This window comes from Natrix helvetica, assembly GCF_964273705.1.
Source record: "Natrix helvetica genome assembly, chromosome: 7".
NCBI lineage: Eukaryota > Metazoa > Chordata > Lepidosauria > Squamata > Natricidae > Natrix > Natrix helvetica.
In genome coordinates, this window is record NC_138558.1 from 54656720 (window position 1) to 54677615 (window position 20896).

A 20896-nucleotide genomic window follows, 5' to 3' on the forward strand; every position below is an offset into this window, starting at 1 on the left:
AGAGAGGCACAGAGGGAGGGAGAGAGGGAGGGAAAGAGATAGGGGGAAAAGAGAAAAAGAGAGGGAAAGAGAGAAAAAGAGAGGAGAGAGAAAGAGAGAGAAGGACAGAGAGGGGGGAGAGATGGGGAAAGAGAGGGAGGGAAAGAGAGGGGGAGGGAAAGAGAAATTACAAATTTTCTTTTTTATTGTTGCTAAACAACATTTCAAAAGCAGTAATATTTCATAATCAAATTTTATTTACTTAAGTAGTTTTATATAGTTGTTTTCTTTTACCGTTGCACATCTTGTGATTAAGTGTATTCCCAAATATTTAATCTTCTTAACTATTTGAAAGTCCACTTTTTTTGCCAGATTCTTTTTGTTTTTGTGGGAGATTTTTAACTATCACTTTAGTTTTTTCTGTTTATTTTTAATCCTGCTACCTCTCCAAACTTCTCTATCCCTTTTAGCAGGTTCGGGATTGTCTCTAGCGGTTCTTCCACAATAAATACCAAGTCATCTGCAAATGCTTGTAGTTTATATCTTTCCTCTTTTATTTCCAGTCCCTTAATTTCTAGATTTTGTCTGATATTTTTATTCAAGATTTCCAAGGTTAATATAAATAGTAGAGGCGATACCGGACATCCTTGTCTTGTCCCTTTTGTTATCTTAAAACTTTCTGTATAGTCCCCATTTACAATTAACTTAGCTATTTGTTTATGATATATCGTGTTAATTTACATCTATAAATTCTTCTCCAAATTCCACATAGTTAACTGATGTCTCATAAATTGCAAACTCACATTGTCAAAGGCCTTCTGGGCATCTAAGAAGATTAGTGCTATTTGTTTTCCTGGGTGTGTTTCCAAATATTCTAAAGTATCTAAATAATCTGTCAGGTTCCAGATATTTCTACAGGGATGCTGGCATTTTGGTGGGAGGAAGGAGGAGAGGAATGGAGTGGTCTGTATATGAACTCTCTGTTTCTGTTTCTAGTTTCTGTTTCCTGCATTACTGTGTTAATCTTTATATGAAGTCTCTCGTTTCTGTTTCTCTGCAATGATGTAGTGAGGTGGGGGCTAGCATTGCTTTAAATAGCTGGTTTTAAATGAGAAGTTCTTGCCTAGATCTCTTGTTATCATAAACAAGAGAAAGCTTTTATCACACTTTTGATAAAAGCTCCTTTTGGAACTACTGCTGTTACTTTTTAATATAATTTTTATTTTATTTTTTATATAAACAATCCTTTTTCATTAAACAGTGTGTTGTCTGGGTATGAATATTTTGCGCCAACAATTAAAGTTTACAATCATATTCATTATTTAATCTATTCTTAGCTTAATTTCCAATACCTTAAATGTCTGATACTATAACAATCCTCATCATGATTTATTTAACTCTATTAATTATATTAACAGTTAATACATTTTCTATACTTTACACAACTTCTTTTACTATTAATTCTTATGCCTATTCTCCAACGACCAGTAAAAAGATTCCCAAATTGTATAATAATCAGTTTGTTCCTTCTCTTTGATAGCCAGTGTCAATCTATTCATTTCTGCACATTCTGGTGTTTTCTTAATCACATTCTCCTGTCAGGATCTCTTCACTTTTCCAATTTTGTGGATATACAATCCTAGCTGTTGTTATAACATGGATAATTTCCAGCTACATGTGTATTTTAGTCCAATATTTTTTTTGCTTCTATGCAGGTCCACCACATATGATAGTACGAGCCAAGTGTCTGATGGCATTTCCAACATTTAGCTAATTTGTCTTCAAATATCTTTTGCAATCTTATGCAAATTCTCTTTATATGCAGTTGACATATGGGCTGATGGGCTCCCAGCAGAATTTTATAAATGTTTTGAAGACACGTTACATTTGCCACTGAAAGACGTTTGTAACAAACTACTACCAGAAGCTAAATTACCAAACACATGGACAACAGCAAATATTGCCCCCAGGAAACTTTAAACAATCCAGATTTCCACCTCCCCAAAGTGCAGAACATAAGATGATCCTTCTGGGTGGCTGATGTAGTCACCTCCTATCATATACCTTCACGACTCAAAAAGACAGGGAGATTGTATTTCAGATACAATAGAGTAGGCTACGTGTTAATTGACAAAAATAAAATTTCTGGTATTTGCCAAAAACCCTAAATAGTAAGGTTGGAGTATTGAGGGTAATAGTATAGAACAGATATATAGTTTTAAACATTTGGGGATATATTTCATTCTAAAGTAGGGGTGCCACACTCACATCATCATGGTGTCATTCATGTGACGAATTAAGAGTATTACTCCTTTGCTAAACTGGGTGTGAGCATGGCCAGGTGCGTCTTTTTTTTGACACCCCTGTTCTAAAGCATACTATAAACATGTCAGGTAAACTATCAAAATCCTCAATGGCCATCAGAAGGTTCCTTTTCACCAAGGGAAGCAGCAGTAAAAGCAGCAGTTTTAAAAGTTTTTCATACTGAACATTGCTCCAAACATTGCATGGCACCCTCATGAAAATTTACACAACAAAGAGAGGGCCAACAAAATTCTTCACTGCCATTAATGCATTGCCTAAAATAAAAAAAGAAAGCTTGAAGGCAAATAATCGGCTTTTTCTCATAGGCTTACTATCCTTAACCCTGAGAGGTGATCACTCATTGAAGCTGGAAAACACAAATAAACATAATGGGGGGTTTCGGTATAATCTCTTATACTTTGTCAGAGTGAGGACACCAACTAGGTTTTTCTTCATAATGTAAACAATAAAGATGCCAGTACAAAGCATCTCTCTTACCTCACAAAGTAAGAGAAGATAGGCTGCAAAACTAACATGGGATTCTGAAAATTATCTAAATACACTTAACTTCCCCAAATTAAGGAAAGAACTGTTTAGAACTGGGTACAACATTCTTCCCTTTGCATTTTTATGGGCACTAAAATCCTATGAGTTGATGTTGAAAAGCCTGTTTAAAAAGATCTAATAAAATACTTGTTTTAAAGTATTTTGCAAATACTTGTTTTAAAGGATTTGCAATATAGAAGCTAAGTGCAAAGGAAGCTAAAATATATGAAGAACAGTTGCAGGAATTGGGTATGTCTAATCTAGTGAAAAGAAGGACTAGGTATGACATGATAGCCGTGTTTAAAGAGCTGCCACAAAGAAAAGAGGGTAAACCAATTTTCCAAAGCACCAGAAGGCAAGACAAGAAACAATTGACTAGAAGATTGATTGACTCCAAGGTCTCTTCCAACTCTATTATTCTGTTTTTTGTTTGTTTGTTTGTTTGGGGGCGGGTAATAAAAATGGCTCCATGATAAGAATCCCTCAGAGTTCTATTATGTATGTCCATTTTGGCTACATGGAAGAATGTGGTAGAACTCCTGATCTGGTGCGTGGAAGCTATCAGATCTGAATTAGGAGAAACTCAGATTCATATCCAAGTCCAGGTTTGACTTTTGAATCGTGGCAATAGAGCCATGGTGGTACAATGGTTAGAATAGTTTTTGGTTTTCTAATGTATTTTTTCTTTACTTCATTTGAAGATAACCACTCTAAGTAATGCTGCTGACTGCCAGCAGTTTGATTCTCACCAGCTCAAGGTTTACTCAGCCTTCCATCCTTCTGAGGTCTGTAAAATGAGGATCTAGATTATTGGGGGACAATATGCTGACTCTGTAAATTACTTAGAGAGGGCTGTAAAAGGGTATGTAAGTCTAAATGTTATTGCTATTGATGGAGTTTAGCTTCTCAGAGAAAGCAGTCTGATTTGGAGGTCCTTTTTAAACTTACAGCTCTTACTAGATGAGGAGATGGGACAGAAGGGCTTTTGTATAGCTTCACCTGATGTGCCATTTGAGATATTGCTTAGGTCAGGTGGTTAATCATGCATTTGTCCTTTCAGAAAAGAATTGCTGTAATTTGCTGTACCACCTGGAAACTTCAGTTGGTCCCAAATGAAGCTGCTTACTGGTCAGTCATAATGTTACACTTCTAGTGAGGAAACTACACTGATTATTAGTGTGCTTCCAAGTTTAGACTTTTGAACGCTATAACCACCATATTGCTGGAAGCCTAATAGCTAAGAGGCTGTATTTCCCAAGCAGATTCTGCCTACCTGATGTGGAAGCACCTGAAAATCCTCTCCTCATGTAAAGGTGACAGGAAGGAATACAATAACTTTTCTGTCAAGGCAATGGTGATTCCCATCTCATGATCTTCTGGAAGTCTATAGAAGGCACAATCTGATTCATGTGGAGTCATTAGTATTTTGGTTTGTCACACAGTCAACCAGATGTTCAGACTGGATTTGGCAATTTGGCAAATTTTCTGATCTTGCATAACTTCTTTGAGTTGTTCTATGCTCTAGATCAGGGGTGTCACATCGTCACGTGGCATATCACAACATTTTCCCCCTTCATTAAAACAGAGGCAGGCATGGTCAGTGTGTGACACATCTGGCCTGGGGCCACGAGTATGACACCCTTGCTCTAGATGGTGTCAACTTTGATGGTATTCAGCCACTGTGTTCTTTGATAGCCTGGTTTTCTTGCCTATCTATTAACTACAAGTTATGTGAGATGGTATATCAAATTCTCTTGCACAGATAGCTGGCCTTATAATGAAGAGATAATTTTCTTGAGGGAGGCTGCATCAGAAGATGAGAAAAAACTGTAAGAAACAGAGGGGTTGGAAAAGAAAAAGGAAAGTGACATTTTATCATTTAAAGTCTGATCAAGTTGTGCTATATGCAAGAATTATTATTTTTTCCTTATTTGAGTAACTTGAGTACCTTATTTGAGAAGGATTTTCCTTCTAACCTTCTCCTTCTCATAGTATATGATTTTCCTGTCTAATGCTTTGCAAGTTAGGACATATTTGTTTTAATAGATTCAATACACTTTTGACTGAACTTATGAGTTATACTTTGAATCAGGTTTCTTATTTGAAGTTTTAATTACACTGTGAATTTTAAATATTAATAATTAAAAATGGCTAGAAAATTTTATTGATGGAAAGCTTATTACAGCTGGAATTCAGAGCTTAATTATTTTGCTACTAATAATATACATATGCATGTATACAGTGTGTCTGTATGTGTGTATGCACAAACTCATTAATTTTATTTTATTATGACATCAGGTAGCTAAAATTGGATGCAGAATTACTATGATGTCATCCTGGTCTTGAGAATTTCATTAAATACACAAAAAGGAGAAGACATAATTTTCCAAGTAATGAAAAACTACACCCCCTGCAATTGGCATACCAAGCAAATTGATCGACAGTTGATGCTGTTAATATGGCTCTGCACTACATCCTACAACATCTTGAATCTCCAAAGACCTGCGCAAGGGTCCTCTTTGTAGACTTTAGTTCAGCATTCAATACCATCATACTGGACATTCTTCTAACTAAACTAAATCAGCTAGCGGTACCTGATCACACTTGTAAGTGGATCACAAGCTTCCTAACAGACAGGAAGCAGCAAGTGAAGCTAGGCAAAAACCACATCAGATACCTGTACAATTAGCATAGGAGCCTCCCAGGGCTATGGGCTCTCTCAGCTTCTCTTCTCTCTATATACCAATGACTGCATCTCAAATGATTCATCTGTTAAACTATTGAAGTTTGCTGATAATACAACAATGATTGGACTCATTTGAGGCAACCATGAAACTGCATAAAAATGGGAGGTTGAACAACTAGCCTCATGGTACAACCGGAACAATCTGGAACTGAACAACACACTCAAAACTGTAGAAGTGGCGGTAGACTTAGGAGAAACCCTCCCATACTACCACCTCTTACAATACTAGATAACACAGTATCAGCAATAGAGACCTTCAAATTTCTAGGTTCTATCATAACTCAAGACCTAAAATGCACATCTAACACCAAAAACATCGTCAAAAAAGCACAACAAAGAATGTTCTTTCTGCACCAACTCAGGAAGCTCAAACTGATACAGTTCTACAGAGGAATTATTGAGTGTGTCATCTGCACCTCTGCAACTGTCTGGTTTGCTTCTGCAACCCAGCAAGACAGACACAGACTTCAGAGGATAATTATAACTGCAGAAAAAACAATTATTGCCAACCTGCCTTCCATTGAGGATCTTGTATACTGCACGAGTAAAAAAAAGGGCCAAGAAAATATTTACAGACCCCTTGTATCCTGGACATACCTTTTACCCTCAAAACAACGCTATAGAGCACTGCACACCAAGATAACTAGACACAAGAACATTTTTCCCCAAATGGCATCACTCTGCTAAACAAATAATTCCCTCATCACTGTCAAACTATTCACTAAGGCTGCATTACTATTACTATTAGTCTTCTCATTGTTCCTATCACCCATCTCCTCCCACTTATGACTGCAGGACGGCAACTTCGTTGCTTGTACCGTTACAATTTATATTGATATTAATTGTTTCCTGGTTGCTTATTTGTACCCTATGACTATCATTAAGTGTTGTACCTTATGATTCTTGACAAATGTATCTTGTTTTTTATGTACACTGAGAGCATATGCACTAAAGATAAATTCCTTGTGTGTCCAATCACACTTGGCCATTAAAGAATTCTATTTTATTCTCTAACCTAATTTGCTTTCTATTGATAATTAATACCTAAAAGTATTACTCTGTCTCTCTATGTGTGTATATATAAATGGTGTGTGTGTGTGTGTGTGGTGTGTGTGTGTGTGTGTGTGTGTTGAAAGAAAGAAGCTAGGAGATTGGTTGACAACATGGGTTTGACACCCCTGATATAAAGTATTCTGCTTTGGGCAAAGGATTGGGCTAGAAGACCTCCAAAATTCCTTCCATCTCTCTGATTCTATTATTCTGGCTCTTTTTATAATTATGCATAAATTAAGAAATATTTCTTTGCCAATAAATAAACAGGCAATGGAAATTGGAGTGTTTGAAATAAAAATGTAAAAAAATATTTTTACCTCGTACTATTTTGATAATATACAATTAAAGCCATTGCTTTGATCCTTTGCTCATAAAGCATTTCTAAATCATTTTTTTAAATGGTGCCAAGTTTTTCTAAGAATCTCTCTTACATATCTAAAGCCATCTGGACTGATAAAAGCCAAATAAATTGTGTATTTCTTTATTAATGTTAATTAACATAGCAAGTAATTTTTCAAAATAAATTTAAAAACCTTGCTTAACATAAAATTTATTTTATTTCAGTCACAATTGTAATATGCCTTTGGATTCTTTATAGAAGTATTAGTTCTGTAATTTCTGAAAACAGCTTGCAAAGAGAATTAGTACAAGTAACAACCTGAATTTATAAGAATAAAGTTGAAACGTTTACAACATTTGCAAGCATTTGTTAAAAAAACACACAGAGTGTGTTTTTAACATAAGTTCTTAACAAAGATTCTTTTCAGAAAATTATATGAATTCTAACAATGAATTTTACTGGATTTTGTTTTGTGTGACACATGATTCAAATATACATATTTGTAAAAACCATCAAGAATTTACTGTGACAATAATCCACAGGCTACATTAAACTCCGGTAAAATTATGATATATACGTGTGTGTGTATCAGTGGTGGGTTGCACTGGCATACGGGCATACCAAAGCCTGCCCGGAGCACCAGATACTGTTGCAGTACGGTGCTCCGGAGGGCCCGCCCGCCCGAGCTCCTTGCTGGTCTTTAAAGTCTTTGGCGCTTCCGCGCACAGCGCCTGCATGATGCTCCATTGAGCAGCTGGAGCTTCAGAGGCACTAAGACGCATGTGGACGCTGCACATACTTGCAATGGGATCCAGAACCCATTACTGGTATGTATGTATGTATATATCCTGACTTTTGCAAAATATGTTAGCATAAACATTTTAGTACATCTTACTATCTTTTCTCCAAATATCCAATCCATCATTGCATGTTACATTAAGCAAACTTTGGTCAAAAGTTTGTAAAGAAATTAAAAAAATCAATAATCCTGAAATTGGTTTAATATTCCTTAATACTTGCAAAATATTGCTGTAAAAGGCAACATACTTTATATGATGGCAGGGATGGCAGAGACTATAGATAAAATAATAGTTTTGGTATACTGTACTTTGTTGCAGGAGAATATTTATTACGCAAAACTACAGTATTTCTTTCCAAACAAAATTTGAAGATATCCACTCTAAGTAATGCTAATTTTCCCCTTTACAATGCCCTACTAATGTGTTGAACTGTTTTTGGTTTTCTAATGTTTTTTTTTCTTTACTTCATGAAAGCTATTTATCTGAAGGTGTATTATTTCCATGAACATTTTAAAATATTTATTGTATTAAACACTTACAATATAACAAGGGTTACCTAAAAGTTTTCTGTCTTCCTTGCTTTCTAGTTTTACTCTTGTTTTCTTTCCTTTTTTCATAAATCTTTTTTATTTTAAAACAAACATAAACACACACAAAACATAAAAACCATCTTCCAGTTACATACAGTATGTCGATTGGTTACAAAGCTTTTGTGCTTCCTCACAATAGTCTTCACTTGCAATTTATATAGAATCACATATCATCAATCTAATATATATGTATACAATTATTATCATTGTTAAACATTCATTTGACTATAACTATTATTACATTTTTTTATGTGAGATATTCTAAATTTAAAATAAATTTATATCATGGTGTTTCATTACTTCATCCTAAAACGATCCAGTAATATTACATCTTTAACTAAATTTAAATTAGTTTTTATTATAACATTTCATTACATCATCTTGTATCCTTCCAATAGTAGTGCAATCTTATATCTCTTGCCATTTGTAGTATTTGTGTTCTGATTACTTTCTTGGTAGACCCTCCATCTGTTCCTTCCATCAACTTCTCTTTGGTTATCACCAATGCTTCTGCCAAAATTTCTCTCATCGCTTCTGCCAAATTTTCTCCCTTTTCTTCTTCTATGTTTTGGAATCTGAGGTAAAGTTCCAATCTGTCAATCTCCCATTTCAATATTCCAATCCTGTCATTTCCAACCACGTTCAATCTGCTGTCAATATGAACAATTTTCTTATCTCGTTGTTCATCTTTTTCTTAAATTTTTTGAACTCTGTCCTCAAATTTCCTCATCGTTTGGTAAATATTCCCAATTTTTTCATCTATTTTTTTTGTTCTTTGCTCTATATTCTCCATGTTCTTTTCAATGCTCTCTGTTCTTACTTGTATTTTTTGAGTTTCTTGTATAATCATCTGCAATGTTAATTCCTTTTCTTTGTCATGTTGCGCCGTTCCTCCAGATAGTAAACATTGCCACTAGAGCATCCAAAGCTTTTTTATTAAATTCCAAACAAGTTCACTGCAATCTTTCAAGTCAAGGCTTTCTTTTCACTCCAGTCCAGCTACTGATAGTACCCCAGAGAAGCACCCATATAAACAATCCGTGCTCTTCCCGCTATCATTTTCAATAAACAACCTCAAAAACCTTGAAATGTAGCTCAAATGTTCAAAGAGAAAAAAGAAAAAAACAATGTTTCCAAGCCTCCAAGTGGCAGTGTTACTTCTTTTTCCTCTGCTTTTACTTCTCTCTTTACTTAAGGAGAAAGGTTCTTAGAAAAACAATCCAATAGAGCATTGAAAAAAAAAGAAAGGAAATCTTAATCAATAAGTATTAAAAAAAAGAAAAATAGAAGAAAAAAAACCAGTCCAGTTTAAAAAGTAGGAAGCATTCGTAAAAAATTCCATCCATAAAAAAAAATTAAAGATAATGCACTAAGTTTAACTCAGGCTTAATCTCACCGCTTAACCTCTTCTGTCTTCAATTTTAATTTTAGTTTTGATCTCTTTGGGTGTTCCCTTCTCTAATAATAAAATTTATCTCACCAATTCGACATACTTTCTCTCCCTTCTGTTCTGGAGCTGTCCCAACTTTCAGCAGTTTCAATGGCTGTTTCTCTGTGGCCGGAAAAAAGAGCTTCTCCTAGATCTACGATGTCCCTGGGATGTCCCTGGGATCAGCAGGACGTGCCCTTCTCTATCACCATCTCTACGGGACGATTTAGGTCCAAAAGAACCATCCAGCGGCAGAGATATCAACAGCGATCTTGGAGCTCCAAGATCGCACGTCATATCATCGCAACGTCAGCCTCGCCTCCGTTTTACTCTTGTTTTCAATTTTTACACAAGAAGCAAAAAATCATTATATTCATGTTGAACACTTTGCTTAATGATCTAAGTAGCCTGAAGACTTGCAGACTGAGACTTAGAAAATAAATGGGATAGACAATGGAAATGGCATGATGAAATCCAGGTGAGATGCTCTTCTAGTATGCAAAATTCCCATTACTTGTCCCAGCTTCTGCCAACCAAGCAGTTCAAAAGCATGTAAAAATACAAGTAGAAAAATAGGGTCCATCTTTGGTGGAAAGGTAACAGCGTTCTGTGCACCTTTGGCATTTAGTCATGCTGGCCATATGATAATGGAGATGTCTTCGGGCAATGCTCGCTCTTCGGCTTTGAAACGGAGATGAGCACCACCCCCTAGAGTCAGGAATGACTAGCACCCTTTACCTTTACAATTTATGTTAGCACATTTCTCATTCCTATCATTGCAAATTTAACTTAATTCAAAATAATGCACATTATGTATAGAAAAGTGAATAACGAGAAAAATCAGTGGTTCGGTATTATGTTTTATACAACTGCATAAAGACTTTAGAAAAATAGTCTTAATGCCAAACATTTTAACAAATTCCCATCTAGTATTTAAAATACAAACTGTTCCAATTTGACATTAGCTATTTCCTTCAAAATGTGATCACTCATCATCTGCCAAAAACAAATCTATGGAGGTAAGATTAAGAGTTGGAAGGGACCTTGCATCTCATCTAGTCCAACCCCCCACTCAAGCAGGAGACCCTACACCAGGGGTGGCGAACACGCGGCTCGCGAGCCGCATGCGGCTCCCGGCCAAAATAAATGAGGCTCTTTGCCGCTTATCATTATTTAGTATACTGTGGCTCGGATCACGCGCTCCCTTTCGGAAGCTGGGGAGGTCCTTTGCAGGCAGCTAGAACGGGCCGCCTGCAAAGGACTTCCCCAGACTTGCTTTGAGGAGCACGGGGCAACTGAGGCTAGTTGTGAAGCCCCAAAGCCCCCACCGCCACCGGAAGAACTGCTGCCACCTCCTCCTCATCCTCCTCTAACAGGCAGCACTGCCGGATTTGCCGCCCGGCGCTGCGGCTGAGATGAAGCCGCCAAAGCTCCAGCCGGCATCTCCGCGCGTGGCAGCGGCGCCTCCCCTCCGCTCGGAGCAGCTGAGCTCAGTCAGCGCTGGGTTACCCCTGCCCCCTCCTCCTTCTCCGCCGTGCTTTTGAGGAGCCATGAGGCTGCAGGAGCCAGTAGGAAGGCGGGGGGGAGCAGGGGAAAAAAAGCCTCATGGCTCCTCAAAAGCACGGAGGAGGGGGAGGGGGCAGAGGTAACCCAGCGCTGAGCTCAGGAACAAATCTGGTGATTCTGTTGGAGGAGGAGGAGGAGGAGGAGGAGGAGGAGGAGGAGGAGGAGGAGGAGGAGGAGGTGGAGGAGGAGGAGGTAGCAGCAGTTATTCTGGTGGCAACTAGTACTCGTCGGCATCTTCAGCAGAAGCCCTGCCCACAATGAAGAAAGCAAAGATGGAGCAGATCCACGCAGATGACGTCGCTGCAACATGACTGGAGGAGGAATTCTGGGAGTTGAAGTCCACAAGTGTTAAAGCTGTCAGGTTTGAAGACCCCTGGGGGTTTTTTTCCCTAAAGGGTTAGGGGTGCAAGGGTCTTGTAACTTGACAGCTTTAAGTGTTGCGTGCTTCAAATGCCAGAGTTTCTGAGCCAACATTTTGGTTGCTAAGCAGGAGCGTTGTTAAATGATACTGATATTATATAACACTTTGAATTAAGCGGGTACCTTGAAGAAACATAACTTTGAGTTTCAAATAATACTGATTTCGTTGTTGTCTTAGGTTGAGGCAGCAGGTAAATAACCCCCTCATTTGAAGGGTATAGGAGCCCCCAGACTCCTTGATAAAACGCCTTGATAAAAGCATTAATTAAATCCGCATATTAAAAGGACTTCTGTAGCTGGCATAGAAAATATTACACATCTTAGTGACACATAGCTTACGAAACGCTTCATGGAAGGGCACAGAAAAACAGATGTTGTAAGATAAGAAATGAGGAAGTGGCATTTAGCATTTTAATCAACTTTATGTAGAGATTGCTTAGGCTAACAAATCATTTCTCTTTTTTTGTACAATGTTAGCATTTTCTACTTCTCTTTCTTTGTAATCAACAAATTCACTTCTGTTTCTGTAAAATGCCAAAGAGCATATTTGTAACATTTTACTGTAAAAGTTGTAATAATGACAAGTCCAAAATGTACCTCCCCTTGACCCTCCTTTTTCCCTTGGACGAACACGCCTGTGTAACCCCCAAAATTCCGAAGGGGTATTAAAGCTCTGTCCTGGCCTACTCAGGACAGTTCAGACTTTGCTGTGTTAAACGCTCTGAACTCTGATGCATCATTAAACCTGTTATCTCTTTTACCTTGTGGTCTCACGTCCTATTTTTGGCTGACTGAGGTTTCCTGCCGCAGTCTGCCACAACAAGGTGACATCTGTGAAAAAAATTCGGGTGCTCAGGCATGAAAATGTGCCGCTCAAACACTATACTTTTCTGCTCACATCGAAAAAAAATTAGAGGGAACATTGCTTCCGGGTCTGTTTTGGCAGGTCACTGCGTGGTGTGGCTCTCTGACTCTCACAGTTTAAAATTTTGGCTCTTTTTGTCGAACTTGTTCGCCACCCCTGCCCTACACCATTTCTGACAAATTGTAGTCCAATCTCTTTTTGAAAACCTTCAGTGATGAAGTTCCCACAACTCCCAAAGGCAAGCGGTTCCATTGGTTGATTGTTCTCACTGTCAGAAAAAATATCCTTATTTCTAGGTTGAATCTCTCCTGGATCTGTTTCCATCCCTTATTCCTTGTCTGGCCTTCAGGTGCTTTGGAAAATAGCTTGACCCCCTTGTCTTTCAGGCAGCCCATCAAATATTGGAACACTGCTATCATGTCTCCCCTGGTCTTTCTCTTCACTAGACTAGCCATGCCCAGTTCCTGCAACCATTCTTCATATGTTTTAGTCTCCAGTCCCCTAATCATCCTGGTTGCTCTTTTCTGCATCTTTTTTAGAGTTTCAACATCTTTTTATAGTGTGGTGATCAAAACTAGATGCAGTATTCTAGGTGTGGTAATACTAAGGCTTTATAGAGTGATATTAGTACCACACTTGATCTTGATTGTGTCCCTCTGTTAATGCAATTTAGGATTGCATTGGCTTTTTTGGCTGCCGGCGCACACTGCTAGCTCATATTTAACTGGTTGCCCACTAAGACTCCAAGATCCCTCTCACAGTTACTGCTACTAAGCCTGCTTCACCCAGTCTATATGTGTAATTTTTGTTTTTCTTGCCTAAGTGTAAGATTTGACTTTTTTCTACTTTGAATTTCATTTTGTTAGATAGGGCCAGAGTTCAAGTCTGTCAAGATCCATCTGGATCATGAGCCTATCATCTAGGGCAGTGGTCGGCAAGCCGCAGCTCGCGAGCCAAATGCGGCTCTTTACACATTTTAATGCGGCTCTTCAGTGTGCCGGGCACCCGCTCCCCTCCCTCCTCTCGGGCTTCGGAGGGAAGCTTCTGCAAAAGCCGAGTGACAAGTCTCCAAGGCTGTAATTTGCCGAGCTGTACGCGCGCACCTGTTTTCCACGGCGTGGAGCAGCGGCGAGATTCTGCACGGCGAGCGATGATTCCGGGGGCCATCAGTGGGGGGGGCAGGGTCTCCCCTCGCGTTCCTCATCTTCCCGGATGGCCCCTGGAATCATCGCTCGCCACGCAGAATCTCGCCGCTGCTCCACGCCGTGGAAAACAGGCGCGTGCGCACAGCTCAGAAAATTACAGCCTGGGAGACTTGTCACTCGGCTTTTGCAGAAGTTTCCCTCTCCCTCCTCTCGGGCTTCGGAGGGAAGCTTCTGCAAAAGCCGAGTGACAAGTCTCCCAGGCTGTAATATGGCCCCTGGAATCATCGCTCGCCACGCAGAATCTCGCCGCTGCAAAATACCATAAATGCAGGCCAGTTGTTGAGTGTTTCAAATGTGATTGGAACACTCAACAAGGTGACCACAGTGTGTGTGTGTGTGTGTGTGTGTGTGAATGAGACAGACAGACAGAGAGAGAAACAGAGAGAGGGAGTGAGGGAGGGAATCAGAGAGAGACTGACAGACACACACACACACACACACACACACAGGGGGAGGGAGGGAGAGAAAGATAGACAGACAGAGAGAGACACACACACAGAGTGAGTGATTAAGTGAATGAGTGAGAGACAGACACATCCACATAAACAGAGTGACAGAGAGAGAGGAAGGGAGGGGAGAGAGACAGAGGGAGAGACAGAGACACACACACACACACACAGAGTGAGTGAGAGACACACACACACACAAACACACACACACAGAGTGACAGAGATGGGGGAAGGAGGAGAGAGAGACAGAGATACAGAGAGACAGACAGACAGATAGACACCCAGAGAAAATGACAGAGGGAGAGAGAGAGGGAGGGAGGGAGAGAGAGACAAAGAGCCAGAGAGAGAGAGAGAAAGAAAAAGAAAAAAAGAAAGTGGGAGAGAGAGATGAAATTAAAAACAACAACATACAAACCTGACTTACTCAAACTATCCAAGGAAATGCAAGGCCAATGTTCACATTAGTGGTTGTGACTTTGTCAGTCATTGTCAGGATGTAATTTTCTCTACATTGTAAGGCAAATTTTACGGAATTTAACATTATCGATAAATAATATCGTTCTAAAGTTTTTGTTTTATTAGTTGTGTTATTTGTATCCTCCCGACCTATGTGGATACTTGCATGCAGAATATTCTCAATAAAAACTTATTGAAACTAAAAACAGTGTACCATCCTATGTATTTTCGGTTTTAAAAATGCGGCTCTCAAAATAAATTTCAATTGTGGTTTTGGCGAGATTTGGCTCAGTTGAAAAAAAAGGTTGCCCACCACTGATCTAGGGCAATGATGGTTAACCTTTTTGGCACCGAGTGCCAAAACTGGAGCGTACGTCAGAGCATCAGAACCCAGAAAGGAGTAGCTGGTCAGTGTGCATGCACGCCAGACCAGCTGGCCGGTGCACTTGTGCGTGACTGAACCCAGAAGAGCAGCTAGCGACAGCACACAGAGAGGGTTCTATGTACCACCTTTGGCATGCATGCCATAGGTTCACCATCACGGATGTAGGGTGTTAGCTATTCCCGCCAGTTTAGTATCATGTGAAAATCTGGTAAGTTCCCCTTCTATTCCCTCATCTAAATCATTTATGAAGATATTGAAGAGTACTGGGCCTAAGAGAGAACCTTAGGTATTCCACTGCTTACTTCCCTTCATGTAGATGTAGACCCATTAAGGACTACTCATTGAGTACAGTTTGTCAGACAGTTACAAATCCATCTGGTGGTGATGCTATCTATCCCACTGTTTTCTAGCTTACCAAGAAGTAGATTGTGGTCTACTTTGTCAAATGCCTTGCTGAGGTCTCAGTATACTATGTCCACAGTATTTCGCTGATCTACTAATTTAGTCACTATGTTGAAGAATGAAATACGATTGGCTTGGCATGATCGGTTTTTAACAAACCCATTCTTACTGCTAGTTATAATTTTACTCATTTCTAGATGTTGGAAAATCTGTTTTTTTTATTATCTTTCCAGTATCTTCCAGGGTATTGATATCTGATTGGTCTATAGTTTCCAGGGTCTGGTTTTTTTTCCCTTTTTTGAAGATGGGAGCAACATCAGCTCTTTTCCAGTCCTCTGGTAGTTCCCCAATGCTCCAGGATTTTTGAAAGATGTGATACAGTGGTTCTGAGATGACATCTGCCAGCTCCTTTAGAATTCTGGAATGTAATCCATCAATTCCCGGTGATATGTATTCATCAAGATCAAGCAGGTGTTCTCTTACTATTTTTTGCTTATTTGAACTTTTATTCTAGTCTGACTTCTACAGTTATGTTTTTGGTAGGTTGTGCTATTTCTTTTTATGTGAAGACCGATACAAAGAATGAGTTAAACAGCTCTGCTGTAAGGGCTTCTCTCCTTACTTAACAAATTGAAGACTCTTGAACCAGAGTATCTCAAAGGAACCTTTTGTTAAGAAGAATGGAAGCCATTAAAGTCAAAGCTACATCTGAATCCCCTTAGGCAATGCAAGTAGAATTAAAGCAGAAGAGACCCTTCCCATTTGTTAGAATGCAGATTTTAGCCAATACACAAGTGTGAAGATGTTTCCTTTATCAACTGCCCTCAGAGCCGAATAAACATACATTCCCATGGCTATCTTCCGTTACACAGTAAAGTGAAACATCCCAGATGGCTATCATAAACATTCCCCCAAAGGTGATGGGATCTCAGGAATTTCGGCGCCAAGAAACCAGTTGTAAAATATCAGTTGTCACAGGCACTGCTAATAAATTGATTCCAAGGCTGCCCTCCTCCCAATTGAATGGCAGTATCACTTTAAGGGACCTGACATGCTGCCATTCTTTAGAAAAAGGAGAGATCCACCTATGAAAAGATAGAAACAAAAATTCCATCATAGTATTGTAACAAGGTTTGTCAGGATATTAGGAGAGAATTTTTTTCAATAAGGTAGGGGCCCTAACATGGTGTTTAGTTACCCATTCATTTTGGGATGAAGGTAGATGCTTCCAAGCAATTAAGTATTGGGTTTCCCCCCTGTGGATCCTAGAGTCAAGGATTTCTTTAATTTCAAAGTGTTGTTTGCCTTCTATCATGATAGGAACAGCTGGTGTAGGTGCAGGTGGTCTGAGTTGTGGGATTACATCTTGTTTGAGTAAACTAATGTGAAATACTGGGTGGACTTGCCTGAGTGTTTTTGGAAGGAGTAATTCTACTGTTACTGGGTTGATGACTCTAGTGATAAGGAAAGGTCCAATGAAATTCAGCCCTAATTTCTTTGATGGCTGCAATGATTTCAGGAATTTTGTAGATAAGTATACTCTATCTCCAACATGGAAAGGTTTGGGTTCCATTCTTTTCTTGTCAGCTTGAATTTTAAAAGCCGCTCTAGCTTCCTGTAAAGCTAATCTAACTACTGGCCATGTGTTTCATAACATGTCTATCCACTCCTTAAGTGAGGGGATAGTGGGTTCTTCTGTGGGTAGTTCAGGCATGGGGCCACCTTGAAGGTGAGAAAACATAGGCTGGTTGATCGTAATGGTTGAAAAGGCTCTGACATGAGCGCCCTCAGAACTTTAGGCAGGTACTTGTGTATCACTGGAGGCTTTAGATTGGTTATGCCTCTAATGAAGCTGCACACCAATGGATGTAGGGTGAGAGACTCCAAGTTCCCGCATCCCAATACTGAGACCAGAGCCGCTACTTGACTATACATGGTATTGAGGGACAGTCCTTTATTCAGTCCCTCCTGAAGAAATTCCAGGATTTGTGTCACCAATACCTTGGTAGGTTCAATGTGACCTTTGGAGCACCAACTGCAGAAGGGTCTCCACATGACATTGTAAATACTGTTGGTCGAGGGCCTTCTAGAGGCATGGATTGTCTGTATGACTTTTCTGGAACAACTGAGGTGACTCAGAGCTGTCTGCTCAAATGCCAAATAGTCAGCTGCAGCCATTGTGGTTCTGGGTGAAGCAGAGCTCCCTGATTGAGGGAGATTCTTTCCCGAGGGATCCTCCATGGCCTGACCAGGTCTGCATACCACGGACATCTGGGCCAGCAAGGGGCTATGAATAGTATCTCTGCCTTCTCCTCTATCACTTTCTTGATTACTCTCAGAATTAGGAGTGGAGGAACCACAACAAGTTGCAGAGAGCATTGGCTCTTTCTGCCCCTGGTATCTGGAACCTGGAGTAGAACCTTGGCAACTGAGTGTTTGCTGGGGAAGCAAAGAGATCCAGAACTGGGTTTCCGAATCTTGCTGGGGAAGCAAAGAGATCCAGAATTGGGTTTCTGAATCTTCTCGACAATTTCCTAAGCAGGACTGGCTGTAGATGCCATTCTGGGTGGTCAACCTTGGTTCTGCTGAGCCAGTCTGCTTGCACATTTGCTGTCTGTGAGATGTGTTCTGCTCTGACAGAGAGAAGGTGTGTCTCCGCCCAAATCCCTAACCGTCTTGACTCTTGCATGAGTGCTCTGGAATGAGTCACCTCTTGATGGCTGATATGGGCCTTGGTGGCTACATTGTTCATCAGAATGAGTATGTGGTGTCCCACTATAATCTCTTGGAAACTTCTGAGGGCTAGATGAGTCGTCCTGAGTTCCAGCCAGTTGATTTTGTTCCTGAGGTCCTCCTGGGACCACTATCCTTGTGCTGTCTGGGACTAGCAGTGGGCACCCAAGCCAAAAAGGCTGGCCTCTGGGGTAATAGTCAGGTGGTTTGGTTCTTTGAGAAAACATCTTGTTATGGCACGCGACTGCCACAATCGAAGGGATTGCAGTATCCTTGGTGTAACATGAACCTTGACCTTCACATTGCTTCTGCCTGATCTTTGGTAGGGCAGGAGGAACCACTGCAAGGTTCTTGCATGAAGCTGTGCCCAAAGCATGATTGATATACAGGACACCATTTTGCCCAGGAGCTGTGAGAGAAGATCCAGGGTTATTGTTCAGGTTGTCAGAACTTGGCCTGCTAATGCTTTTATGTTGACTTGGCACTCTTGCGACAGATAAGACTTCACATGCCCTGGTATCTATGATGGCTCCCAGGTGTAGCAGTTGACTGGTAGGAGTCAGATAACTCTTGTAGAAGTTTACGAAGAACCTGTGATCCTGTAAGGTCCAGATTGTGATTCATAAGTCTTCCGTTGCCCTGAGAAGCGAAGAGGGCTGTATCAATTTTGAACCTTTTGTAAATTATGTATTTAATTTCTTCAGGTCCAAGATTGCTCTCCACCCCCTCCCCAAGGTCTTTGGAACTACAAACAGGATGGAGTAGAACCTCTTTCTCTTTTCACTCTGTGGGACCGGTTGAATAACTTGGATGTCCAATAGATGTTGGACTGCTGGTTCCACGAGGCTTCTTTTTGCCCTGTCCCTTGAGACCGGACAACTTATGAAGAAGCTGAAGGGTGTGGAAGGGAATTCAAGGATAAGCCATAGTCCCACTGTGTGCAGGACCCAGGTGTTTGTGGTGGTTGTCTCCCATCAGTCAGCAAATAGGCCCAACCATCTGCCGATGGGCAGGTTGGACCTGTCGTTACTTGTTGTGGTGGTAGGGACAGCTGGCTGTGCCCTGAAATGGGCATTTTATCTGGAAACTTTGTCCATTCCTGTCCCTAAATCCGTATCTATCTGGTTGTTGATCCTGCCTGTGGGCATACGCTATTTGCGAACCAAACCCCATGTTTGTGGACTGAAAGAACGGTCTGTGTAAATAAGGTGGGGAACGGTGGTCGAACCTAGATGTATAAGGCAGGAACTTTCTCTTGTCTTTAGTCTCCACTAAAATGGACTCTATTGCCTCCCCAAAGAGTTTGTTCCCTTTGAAGGGAGAAGTAGCTAGCTTCCATTTATGTTTCAAGAACCCCTGCCAGTGGTGCAGCCAAACTAGGCATTGAACCGCAACTGAGGCTGCGATGGCTTTGGGGGCAAATTTTGTGCCATTCAAAGTGGTGTCTGCCATAAATTTCGCCACCGCTATCAGCTTGTTGAGGTTCTGATGCAATTGGATATCTCTGGGGCCACCCTCTCCTGCATCTGGTGAAGCCAGACCAAAGAGGCCCTGCTGAAGAATGAGGCAGTTGTAGTCACTTTGACTGTCCAGGCAGCTGCCTGATGCACCTTGCGAAGGGTCAGCTCTGCTTTCTTATCCTCTCCCTTTAAACCATCCTCAGCATCGTTGGCCAGAATGTTGGAGGATGTGGAGGCTGCCACTGGGCCATCTATTGTTGGTGGTTGGAGCATTGGAGGAATCTGGGGCCACATTATAAAATCTCTTATCATTCCTGCTTGGAGTTGGGAATACCCCCGTTTGAGTCCATTGTTCTAGAACTACATCTCGGAACAACTCTGGTGAGGGAATTTCCTTACTCTTTGCGGTTGGTTTGGCAAATAGAAGCTTATTTGAATCTGCTAGATCTGTTGTTGACTCAGTTGCAGTTGGGTCAGCTCCCATGTGTGTTACTGCCTTGGCTTTAAATAACAAGGACTTAAACAGGGCTGGCTGAAAAAGTCCTGCAAAAACTGGGTTATCTGGAGCCACTCCCTCATCGTCTGATAGTTCTGCTTCCCTCTGGTCCTCATCCTCTGAGGCCGATGTTTCGCTTTGCATGGATGAGAAAGTTGTGACCCTTGAAATATTTGCAATTCTCTTCACTGTTTTGTTGCCATGAAATAACCCTGGCCTATGCTTTTTTCTGGCGCCAGAGGCAGTCTGATACCCCTGTTCAGCCATGACCTGTGTTAAGGCCTCTGATATCAGAGCTTTCATCTGGTCCATAATCCCAGGTGATCAAAGACCCGCTGTTGAGGGAGTAAATGTAGCTTCAGGAGCCAGTTTTATCCTCTTTATTCACGGCTCCCACTGATTTTCAAAAGCCTGGAAATTTTCCTGTCAATCAGTCAGACTCTCATTGTCATCTAAACAAAGAGCTGCCTGTAGAAGTTGCTCTCTAGCCCATCTGGCGTTTGAGCGCAAATAATCTGTTGCATTAATTCCATTGGCTGAGCTGGTGAAACGCGGGAATTTCCAAACATTTCCTCTCCATTTCTTCCCACCCCTTCCTTCGCTCTGCCTCCTTCTCAGCCATGGCAAAACTCTTATCAATAGGCTTTTGTCTTCTGCTGGCATCCTTTTCCT

At 40.6% G+C, this 20896-nt stretch overlaps 1 long non-coding RNA gene across 2 annotated transcripts in view; it reads right to left on the reverse strand.

Moving 5' to 3' along the window:
* Window positions 1–4588: 4588 nt before the first annotated feature.
* Window positions 4589–20896, reverse strand: part of LOC309395098 — a 33765-nt gene continuing 17457 nt past the window's right edge. For both annotated transcript variants that reach the window (XR_014175854.1, XR_014175855.1), the window contains exon 4: window positions 4589–4656. This is a non-coding gene — a long non-coding RNA (uncharacterized lncRNA). The remainder of the gene's footprint in view (window positions 4657–20896) is intronic.